Consider the following 10,367-nt stretch of genomic DNA (forward strand, 5'->3'; position numbering starts at 1 on the left):
GTGTGAGGGTGTGTTCTAGTTTCATTGCTTTGCATGCAGCTGTCCAGGTTTCCCAGCAATGCTTGCTGAATAGACTTTCCTTTTCCCATTTGATGTTCTTGCCTCCCTTGTCAAAGATTAATTGACCATAGGTGTCAGGGTTTATTTCCGGATTCTCTCTTCTGTTCCATTGGTCTGTCTGTCTGTTTTGATACCAGTACCACACTGTTTTGATGACTGTGGCTTTGTAGTATTTCTTGAAGTCTGGGAGAGTGATGCCTCCTGCTTGGTTTTTGTTTCTCAGGATTGCTTTGGCGATTCTGGGTCTTTTGTGGTTCCATATAAATGTTTGGATTGTTTGTTCTAGTTCTGTGAAAAATGTCATGGGGAATTTGATAGGGATTGCATTGAATCTGTAGATTGCTTTGGGTAGTATGGCCATTTTCACAATATTGATTTTTCCAATCCAGGAACATGGAATATCTTTCCATTTCTTTACATCTTCTTTGATTTCTTTGATTAAAGTTTTATAGTTCTCGGCATATAGGTCCTTTACCTCCTTGGTCAGGTGTATTCCAAGGTATTTGATTTTGTGAGGTACAATTTTAATAGGTATCGTATTTTTGTATTCCTTTTCTAATGTTTCATTGCTGGTATACAGAAATGCAGCTGACTTCTGAATGTTAATCTTATATCCTGCCACTTTGCTGAATTGATTAATCAGTTCAAGGTGTTTTGGGGTTGAGTCCTTAGGGTTTTCTAGGTATAGTATCATGTCATCTGCATACAGTGACAGTTTGATCTCTTCTCTTCCTATATGGATGCCTTTTATTTCTTTTGTTTGTCTAACTGCTGTGCCTAGGACTTCCAAATCTATGTAGAAGAGCAGTGGTGAGAGTGGGCATCCCTGTCTTGTTCCAGATTTGAGTGAGAAGGCTTTCAGTTTTTCCCCATTGAGGATTATATTTGCTGGCGTTTATCATAAATGGCTTTGATGATATTCAGGAATGTTCCCTCTATACCCACTTTGGCGAGGGTCTTGATCATGAATGGATGTTGAACTTTGTCAAATGCTTTTTCTGCGTCTATTGAGATGATCATATGATTTTTGACTTTTTTTTGTTAATGTGGTGTATGATGCTGATTGATTTGCGTATGTTGAGCCATCCTTGTGACCCTGGGATAAACCCAACCTGGTCATGGTGTAAAATTTTTTTGATATGTTGTTGGATTCGGTTGGCTAAGATTTTGTTGAGAATTTTTGCATCTATATTCATCAATGATATTGGCCGATAGTTTTCTTTTTTGCTGGTATCTCTGCCTGGTTTTGGAATGAGGGTGATGGTGGCCTCATAGAATGTCTTTGGGAGTATTCCTTCTTCTTCAACCTTTTGAAAGAGTTTAAGGAGGATGGGCACCAATTCCTCTTTATATGTTTGATAGAATTCACCTGTGAAGCCATGTGGTCCTGGACTTTTATTTGTAGGGAGTAATTTTATGACCTCTTCAATTTCATTTCTAGTGATCGGTCTGTTCATTTGTTCTGTTTCTGCTTGATTCAGTTTTGGCAGGCTGTAAGATTCTAGAAAATTGTCCATTTCGTCCAGATGGTCAAACGTGTTGCCATACAGTTGTTCATAGTATTCTCTTATGGTTTTTTGTATTTCTGCTGTATCCGTTGTGATTTCTCCTGTTTCATTTATAATATTGGTTATTTGGGTTCCTTCTCTCCTCTTTTTAGTGAGTCTGGCCAGGGGGTTGTCAATTTTGTTCACCTTTTCAAAGAACCAGCTCTTGGTTTTATTAATTTTCTCTATTGTTTTTTGAGTCTCTATTTTATTGATTTCTTCTTTGATCTTTATAATTTCCTTCCTTCTGCTGACTTTAGGACTTTTTTGTTCTTCTTTTTCCAATTTGTTTAGGTGGAGGGTTAAGTTGTCTATTTGGGATCTTTCTTCTTTTTTGAGAAAGGCCTGGATTGCTATAAATTTCCCTCTGAGCACTGCTTTCGCAGCATCCCATAGATTTTGAGAGGTTGTGTCTTCATTATCATTTGTTTCAAAGTAGTTTTTAATTTCCTTCTTGATTTCCTCATTGACCCATTGGTTTTTTAGGAGCATGTTGTTTAGTCTCCATGGAGTAGGTTTTTTCTCATTTCTTTTCCCATGGTTGATTTCTAATTTCATGGCATTGTGGTCAGAGAAGATACTTGAGATAATTTCTATGCTCCTAAATTTATTGAGATTCACTTTGTGTCCCAGTATGTGGTCGATTCTTGAGAATGTTCCATGAGCATTTGACAAGAATGTGTATTCTGCTTTTTTTGGATGTAGTGTCCTGAAGATATCAATTAGGTCTAACTTTTCTGTTGTTTCCTTTAGGATCTCTGTTGCTTTATTGGTTTTCTGTCTAGAGGATCTGTCCATTGATGTGAGGGGGGTATTTAGGTCTCCTACTATGATTGTATTCTCATCAATATCTCCCTTTATGTCTGTTAATATTTGTTGTATGTATCTGGGTGATCCTGTATTTGGGGCATATATGTTGACAATAGTAACATCCTCTCCTTGGATGGATCCCTTAATCATTAAATAGTGTCCTTCTTTGTCTTTCTTTATGTCTTTTGTTTTAAAGTCTATTTTGTCTGATATGAGTGTTGCAACTCCTGCTTTTCTGTCATATCTATTGGCGTGAAATATTTTTCCCCACCCTTTCACTTTCAATCTATATGTATCTTTTGCCCTAAGGTGAGTTTCTTGTAGGCAGCATATTGAAGGTTTTTGCCTTTTTATCCACTCAGCCACTCTGTGTCTTTTGATTGGGGCATTCAGTCCATTGACATTTAAGGTGATAATTGATAGATGATTATTTATTGCCATTTGAATCTCGTGTTCCAGTTGATTCTATGGTTCTCCATTTTTTTTTTTTTTGGTTGGATGGTCTCCTGTTATTATGTGCTTGAGTTTTTTTTTTTTTTCTTTTCATTTTTTGCGAATGCAACATTTGGTTTTGGCTTGCAGTTGCCCTGTTTTTTAAGTATGCTAACCCCTTCCCATAAATGTGTGTTTTAGCCTGATGGTCCTGTAAGTTCAAACACTTCATTACTCTATTAAAATTAAGAAGAGAGACATACATACAAACAAAAAGGTTTATTTACCTACTAATATCCCTTGCCCACATTTTATGGTTTTGATGACTCTTTTTTATTTTTTTCTTTCTAATTTTATTTTGTTTGAAGCATATTCATGATTAAATCTGTATGCTGGCTTATTTGAGTGACTGCTCTCTGATTGCAGTTTCCTCAGTCTGAGTTCTTCCTCTTCTTCTTCTTCTTCTTTTTTTTTTTCTTTTCTTTTTTCTTCCCTTTCCTTCCTTTCTTTTTGGTTTAGAGAAGCCCTTTCAATATTTCCTTTAACCTGGGTTTTGTGTTGCTGTATTCTTTAGGTTTTTGTTTGTTGGGAAAAATTTTTATTTCCCCTTCTATTTTAAATGATATTCTTGCTGGATAGAGTATTCTAGGTTGCATATTTTTTCCTTTTAGCACTTTAAATATCTCTTGCCATTCCCTCCTGGCCTGTAGTGTTTCTGTAGAGAAATCAGCTGATAGTCTTATGGGGGTTCCCTTGTAGGTAACATTCTGTTTTTCTCTTGCTGCCTTTAGGATCCTCTCTTTATCACTTACTTTTGCCATTTTTATTATGATGTGTCTTGGTGTGGGTCTGTTTGGGTTCAGTTTGTTTGGGGCCCTCTGTGCTTCTTGTATCTTGAATCCAGTATCCTTTAGATTTGGGAACTTTCCAGCGATAATTTCTTCAAATATATTTTCCATTCCCTTATCTTTTTCTACTCCTTCTGGAATTCCTATTATGCGTAGATTGGCCCGCTTTATATTATCCCATAGGTCTCTTATATTGCTTTCCAGTTTTTTGATTCGGTTTTCTGTCTGTTGACCAGATTGAGTGATTTCCATTATTCTATCTTCCATATCACTGATTCATTCTTCTGCATTATTCATTCTGGTTTTTACTGCCCCTAGTTCAGTTTGCATCTCTGCAAATGAATGTTCTAGTTTTTCTTGGCTCCTCCTTATATTTTCTAGTTCCTTTCTGAGGGTATCTGCATTACTGTTCATATCTTCTCTTAATTCCTTCAGTATTTTCACTATTTCTCTTTTGAACTTCAGGTCTGTCAGACTGCAGAGATCTGTTTCATTGTTGACTGTTTTAGGTGAGTTCTCCTGTTGGTTTGACTGGGGGTGGTTTCTCAGCTTCTTCATCTTGCTTGTTGTTTTCTTTCTCCTGAGGGAGTTGTACTCTCCGTGATCAAGTAGTGTTTGCCTTGTCACTGCCGTGGAATATTTCCTGAGGGCTGGCATTGTTGGTCAATCCTTTTTGAGGCAGTGTGGCTTTTCTGGAGTGTTGATGGGGCTAACAGTGTTTCTTTGAAGCAAAGGAGGACTTCCTGAGGGCAGACAGGACTGAGAGTTCCACACTGCGATGGTAGCAGATTTTACTTGGTCATGCAGAGCTTGCTCTGGTGTTTTTAGGCTGTGGGGTTCTTGCAGGGGGTTGGCGGTGTTGGGCAGCTGCTCTTTAGGGGTTCATCACCCCTTGGGGGCTGGAGCAGCTATCTGGGTCACTGAGAACCTGAGAGGCTCTTCCCTAGGGCAGCCCAACTCAGAAGGACAGCCTGAGAATGTAGGCGGAACTTTTCACAGCCTGGCTGAGCTTGTTGCAGCTTTTCTGGGCTGCAGGGGGTCCTGCCTGGAGCTGGCAGTCCTAAGCAGCTGGTCCACTATAGCATCCCCTGGGGGCTTGGGCGGGTAGCAGGGCCGTTGGAAACCGAAGAGGCTCCTCCCCAGGGCAACCCGACTCAGAAAAACCGTCCCAGAATTAGGCTGATCTATTCACAGCCTGGCTAAGCTTGTTCTAGCTTTTCTAGGCTGCAGGCCTTTTCTCTGTGGCTGGAGCTGTTTGGTGCTGCTCTGCGGAAGTGTAGCCCCTCCAAAGGGCAAGCAGGCCTGTGCAGGGACAGCCCCTGCGGTGGTAGGCTTCAGGCAATTGTTGAGGCCAGCCCTCCTGGATGGCAGGCAGCCCCAGGTCCGTGAGAGCGTAGGGCGTGGTGGGGGTGGGGGGAGGGGATGCACTGGGAAGCACAGTTTTCAGCTAGCTAGCGGGCCTGTAAGCTTGCTGTGGCATGGGGGGTATTCTATGGGGACCAACCCCTTCTTCTCTCCCCTCCCCAGCACGGTCGCAGACCAGGCTCTTCTCCCAGGTTCCCTCTGATGTGGCTTTCCCCTTCCCCACTCCTGGAGTATTGCTCCCTTCCTCTGCGACAGCTTTGTTTTCTAGTCTCCCAGGCAGTCTCTGCCCCGTCAAATGGTTTCTAGACCTCCCAAGCAGTTTCCGCTCTGCCCCGCCCCCCTAGCCCGGGGACTAATCTCTGGAGCCGAGGTCTTGGTGCCCAGCCTCCGCCCCCCAGGCGTCCCCCGGCCCTTTCTCAGGAATTAACCTTCGGAGGCAAGGTCTCAGTGTTCAGCCCCCACCCAGGCGTCCCCCGGCCCCCTCTCGGGGACTAACCTTCAGCGGTGAGGTCTCGGTGCCCAGCCCCCACCCAGTCGTCCCCAGGCCCTTTCCCGGGGACTAACCTTCGGAGGCGAGGACTCGTGCCCAGCCCCCACCCAGGCGTCTCAATTTTTGGTGACTGTGCCCGTAGTTCAGATGGTCCGTTGGGTTCTTGATCGGCTTTTCCGTACTCCAACTTACTGCTACACTCTTCTCTGCATCTGGAGATTCCTCCGGTTCGTTTGATCTTTCGCCCGGTAGGTGACTTTCCAGGGCGCGGGATCCCTTTCTCCTCCGCAGTTCCCTTTCAGGAGCGCCCGTCTTGCTCAGATTCGTCTTCTCTCACTCTCCTCTTTTCTCCTGTTCTGCCCAATAATGTCACGAATTTCTTGCCGTTATTTGAGTTTAGGTTCCTCTGCCAGCGATTGGTTGCTGTTCTGTGCGAGTCATTTATTCTGTAGATGTGCTTTTTTTGTTGTGTTTGTGGGAGAGGGCGAGCGTGTCTTCCTACTCCTCCGCCATCTTGTCCTCTCTGATTTGCATTTCTCTAATAATGAGTGATGCTGAACATCTTTTCATGTACTTTTTGGACATCTGTATGTCTTCTTTGGAGAAATGTCTGTTTAGATCTTCTGCCCATTTTTGGATGGGGCTGTTTGTTTTTTTGGCATGGAGCTACAGAAGGTGTTTATAAATGTTGGAGATGAATTCCTTGTCAGTTGATCCACTTGCAAATATTTTCTCCCATTCTGTGGGTTGTCTATTCGTTTTGTTTAGGGTTTCCTTTGCTATGCAGAAACTTTGAAGTTTGATTAGGTTCCATTTGTTTATTTTTTGTTTTTATTGTCAATACTCTAAATAAGAGGTAGATCTGAGAAGATGTTGCTGTCATTTATGTCAGAGAGGGTTTGGCCTATGTTTTCCTCTAAGAGTTTTGTAGTGTCTGGTCTCATATCTAGGTCTTTCATCCATTTGGAGTTTACTTTTGTGGATGGTATTAGGGAGTGTTCCAATTTCATTCTTTTCCTTGTGGCTGTCCAGTTTTCCCAGCACCACTTATTGAACAAGCTGTCCTTTCTCCATTGTATATCCTTGACTCCTTTGTGAGGATGAGTTTGCTGTAGGTGCATGGGTTTAATTCTGGGCTTTCTATCCTATTCCACTGATCTAGATGTCTGTCTTTGTGCCAGTACAATATGGTTTTGACGATTGCTGCTTAGTAGTATAGTCTGAAGTCCCAGATCCTGATTCCTCCAGCTCCGTTTTTCTTTTTCAGGATGTCTTTGGCTATTCTGGGTCTTTTGTGCTTCCACACAAACTTGAAAATATTTTGTTCGAGTTCTGTGAAAAATGTCCTTGGTAATTTGTTAGGGATTGCATTGAATCTGTAGATTGCATTGGGTATTGTAGTCATTTTGATAATATTAACTCTTCCAATCCATGAGCATGGTATACCTTTGCATCTATTTGTGTCATCTTTGATTTCTTTCATCAGTGTCTTATAGTTTTCAGAGTACACGTCTTTTGTCTCTTTAAATAGGTTTATTCCTAGGTATTTTATTCTTTTGGATGTAATGGTAAACAGGATTGCTTCCTTAATTTCTCTTTCTGCTCTTTCATTGTTAGTATATAGAAATGCCATTGATTTCTGTGTATTAATTTTGTATCCTGTGACTGCGAAATTCATTGATGAGCTGTAACAGTTTTCTGGTAGAGTCTTTAGGATTCTCTAAGTATAGAATCATGTCATCTGCAAATAGTGGTAGTTTGATTTCTTCCTTTCCAATTTGGATTCCTTTTATTTCTTTTACTTCTCTGACTTCTGTGGCTAGCACTTCCAAAACTATGTTTAAGAGTAGTGGTAAGAGCAGACATCCTTGTCTTGTTCCTGATCTCAGTGGGATTTCTTTCAGCTTTTCACCACTAAGAATGCCTTTAGCTGTGGGTTTGTCATATATAGCCTTTTTATGTTGAGGTAGGGTCCCACTATGCCCACTTTCTGAAGTTTTTTTTTTGTATCAGAAAATGTATACATGTAAGGATAACTTGATCCCCTTGATGTACAGTGGGAAAATAAAATAAAATAAATAAATAAAATAAAAACAATAAATGGGTGTTGTATTTTGTCAAAGGCTTTTTCCGCATCTATTGAGAGGATTATACGATTTTTATTCTTCAGTGTGTTAATGTGGTGTATTGCATTGATGGATTTGTGGATATTGAAGAACCCTTACATCCCTGGGATAAATCTCACTTGCTCTTAATGTACAATCCTTTTAATGTATTATTGGTGTGGACTTCTTAATGATGGCCATTCTGACTGCTCTGAGGTGGTATCTCATGGAAATTTTGATTTGCCTTTCTCTAATAATCAGGGATTTTGAGCATTTTCTTCATGTGCTTGTTGGCCATCTGTATATCTTCCTTGTAGAATGTCTATTCAGGTCTTTTGCCCAATGTTCCATTGGGTTCCTGGCTTTTTTGCTGTTGAGTTGTATATGTTGCTTCTATAATTTAGAGATTAGGCCCTTGTCAGTTGCATCATTTGAAACTACTTTCTCCCTTTGTAAGTTGTCTTTTTGTTTTCTTTTTGGTTTCCTTTTCTGTGCAAACTTGTCAGTTTGATTAGGTCCCATTGGTTTATTGTTTCTTTTATTTCTTTTGCTTTGGGAGACTAACCTGAGAAAATATTTGTAAGGTTGATGTCAGAGAATATGTTGCCTATGTTCTCTTCCAGGATTGATTGTGTCTCGTCTTATATTTAAGTCTTTCAGCCGTTTTGAGTTTATTTTTGTGCATGGTGTGAGGGTGTGTTCTAGTTTCATTGATGTACATGTAGCTGTCCAGGTTTCCCACCAACACTTGCAGAAAAGACTGTCTTTTTACAATTTTATGTTCTTGCCTCCTTTGTCAGAGATTAATTGACCATAGGTGTCTGGGTTTATTTCTGGGTTCTCTATCATGTTTCATTTGTCTCTATGTCTGTTTTGGCAGAAGTACTACACTGTCTTGGTGACTGTGGCTTTGGAATATTGCCTGACGTCTGGGAGAGTTATGCCTCCTTGTTTTTTGTTCTTTAGAATTGCTTAGGCAATTCTGGGTCTTTTGTGGTTCCATATAAAGTTTTGGATTGTTTGTTCTAGTTCTGTGAAAAATGTCATGGGTAATTTGATAGGGATTGCATTGAATCTGTAGACTGCTTTGGGTAGCATGGCCATTTTTAATATATTAAGTTTTTGAACCCAGGATCATGGAATATCTTTCCATTTCTTTTCATCTTCTTGAATTTCCTTGGTTATTGTTCTATAGTTCTCAGCATATAAGTCCTTGCCTCCTTGGTCAGATGTATTCCCAGGTATTTGATATTTTGTGGTGTAATTTTAAAAGGTATTGTATTTCTGTATACCTTTTCTAATATTTCATTGTTAGTATACAGAAATGTGTCTGATTTCTGAATGTTAATCTTATATCCTGATACTTTGCTGAATTTGTTGATCAGTTCAAGTAGTTTTTGAGTTGAGTCCCTAGGGTTTTCTATATATCATATCATGTCATCTGCATGCAGTGAGAGTTTTACCTCTTCTCTTCCTATTTGGATGCTTTTAATTTCTTTTATTTGTCTGATTGCTGTGGCTAGGACTTCCAAATCTATGTTGAATAACAGTGATGAGAGTGAACATCCTTGTCTTGTTCCAGATTTTAGCAGGAAGGTTTTCAGCTTTTCTCCAATGAGTGCTGTATTTGCTGTGGGTTTGTCATAAGTGGATTTCATTATGTTAAGGAATGTTCCCTCTATACCCACTTTGGTAAGAGTTTTTTTCATGAAGGGATGTTGGACTTTGTCAAATGCTTTTTCTGCATCTGTTGAGATGATCATGTGATTTTTGCCTTTTCTTTTGCTAATGTGGTGTATGATGTTGATTGATTTACATATGTTGAACCATCCTTGTGACCCTGGGATGAATCCCACCTGGTCGTTTTGTGTGATCTTTTTGATATGCTGTTGGATTCAGTTAGCTAAAATTTTGTTGAGAATTTTTGCATCTAAATTCATTAAAGATATTGGCGTATAGTTTTCTTTTTTGGTGGTATCTTTATCAGGTTTTGGAATTAGGCTGATTGGTGGCATCATAGAATATCTTTGGGAGTGTTCCTTCTTCTTCAAACTTTTGGAAAAGTTTAAGGAGGGTGGGTATATGTTTCTCTTTGTATGTTTGGTAGAATTCACCTTTGAAGCCATCTGGTCCTGGACTTTAATTTGTAGGGAGTGGTTTTATGACATTTAATTTCATTTCTAGTGAGCGGTCTGTTCAGTTGATCTGTTTCTTCTGAATTCAGTTTTGGCAGGTTGTAAGTCTCTAGAAAGTTGTCCATTTCTTCTAGATTGTCAACTTTTTGGCGTATTACTGTTGATAGTATTCTCTTATGGTTTTTTGTATTTCTGTAGTATCCATTGTGACTTCTTTTTCATTTTTTATTTTTTTGGGGTTTTTTTTTCTTTCCTCTTCTTGGTGAATCTAGCTAGAGGTTTGACTATTTTGTTTACTTTTTCAGAGAACCAGCTCTTCATTTGATTGATTCTGTATATTGTTTTTTATTGTATTTAAATTTTGTTATTTTGATTATAGCATATGTCTTGCTGTATTTCTTCTTTTGTTTATTTTGTATGGAATTCTACATGCTTTTCCAATTGAGTGAGTTTTTCCTTTCCCATATTTGGGAAAATTCCACCTCTCATCTCTTCAAATATTTTCTCTGGCTCTTTATCTCCTTCTTTTCTTCTGTCCCAGAGTTCCCTTAGGCTCTTCCCTGTTTTTTTTTTTT

This window comes from Sus scrofa, chromosome X, assembly GCF_000003025.6.
Source record: "Sus scrofa isolate TJ Tabasco breed Duroc chromosome X, Sscrofa11.1, whole genome shotgun sequence".
Lineage (NCBI taxonomy): Eukaryota > Metazoa > Chordata > Mammalia > Artiodactyla > Suidae > Sus > Sus scrofa.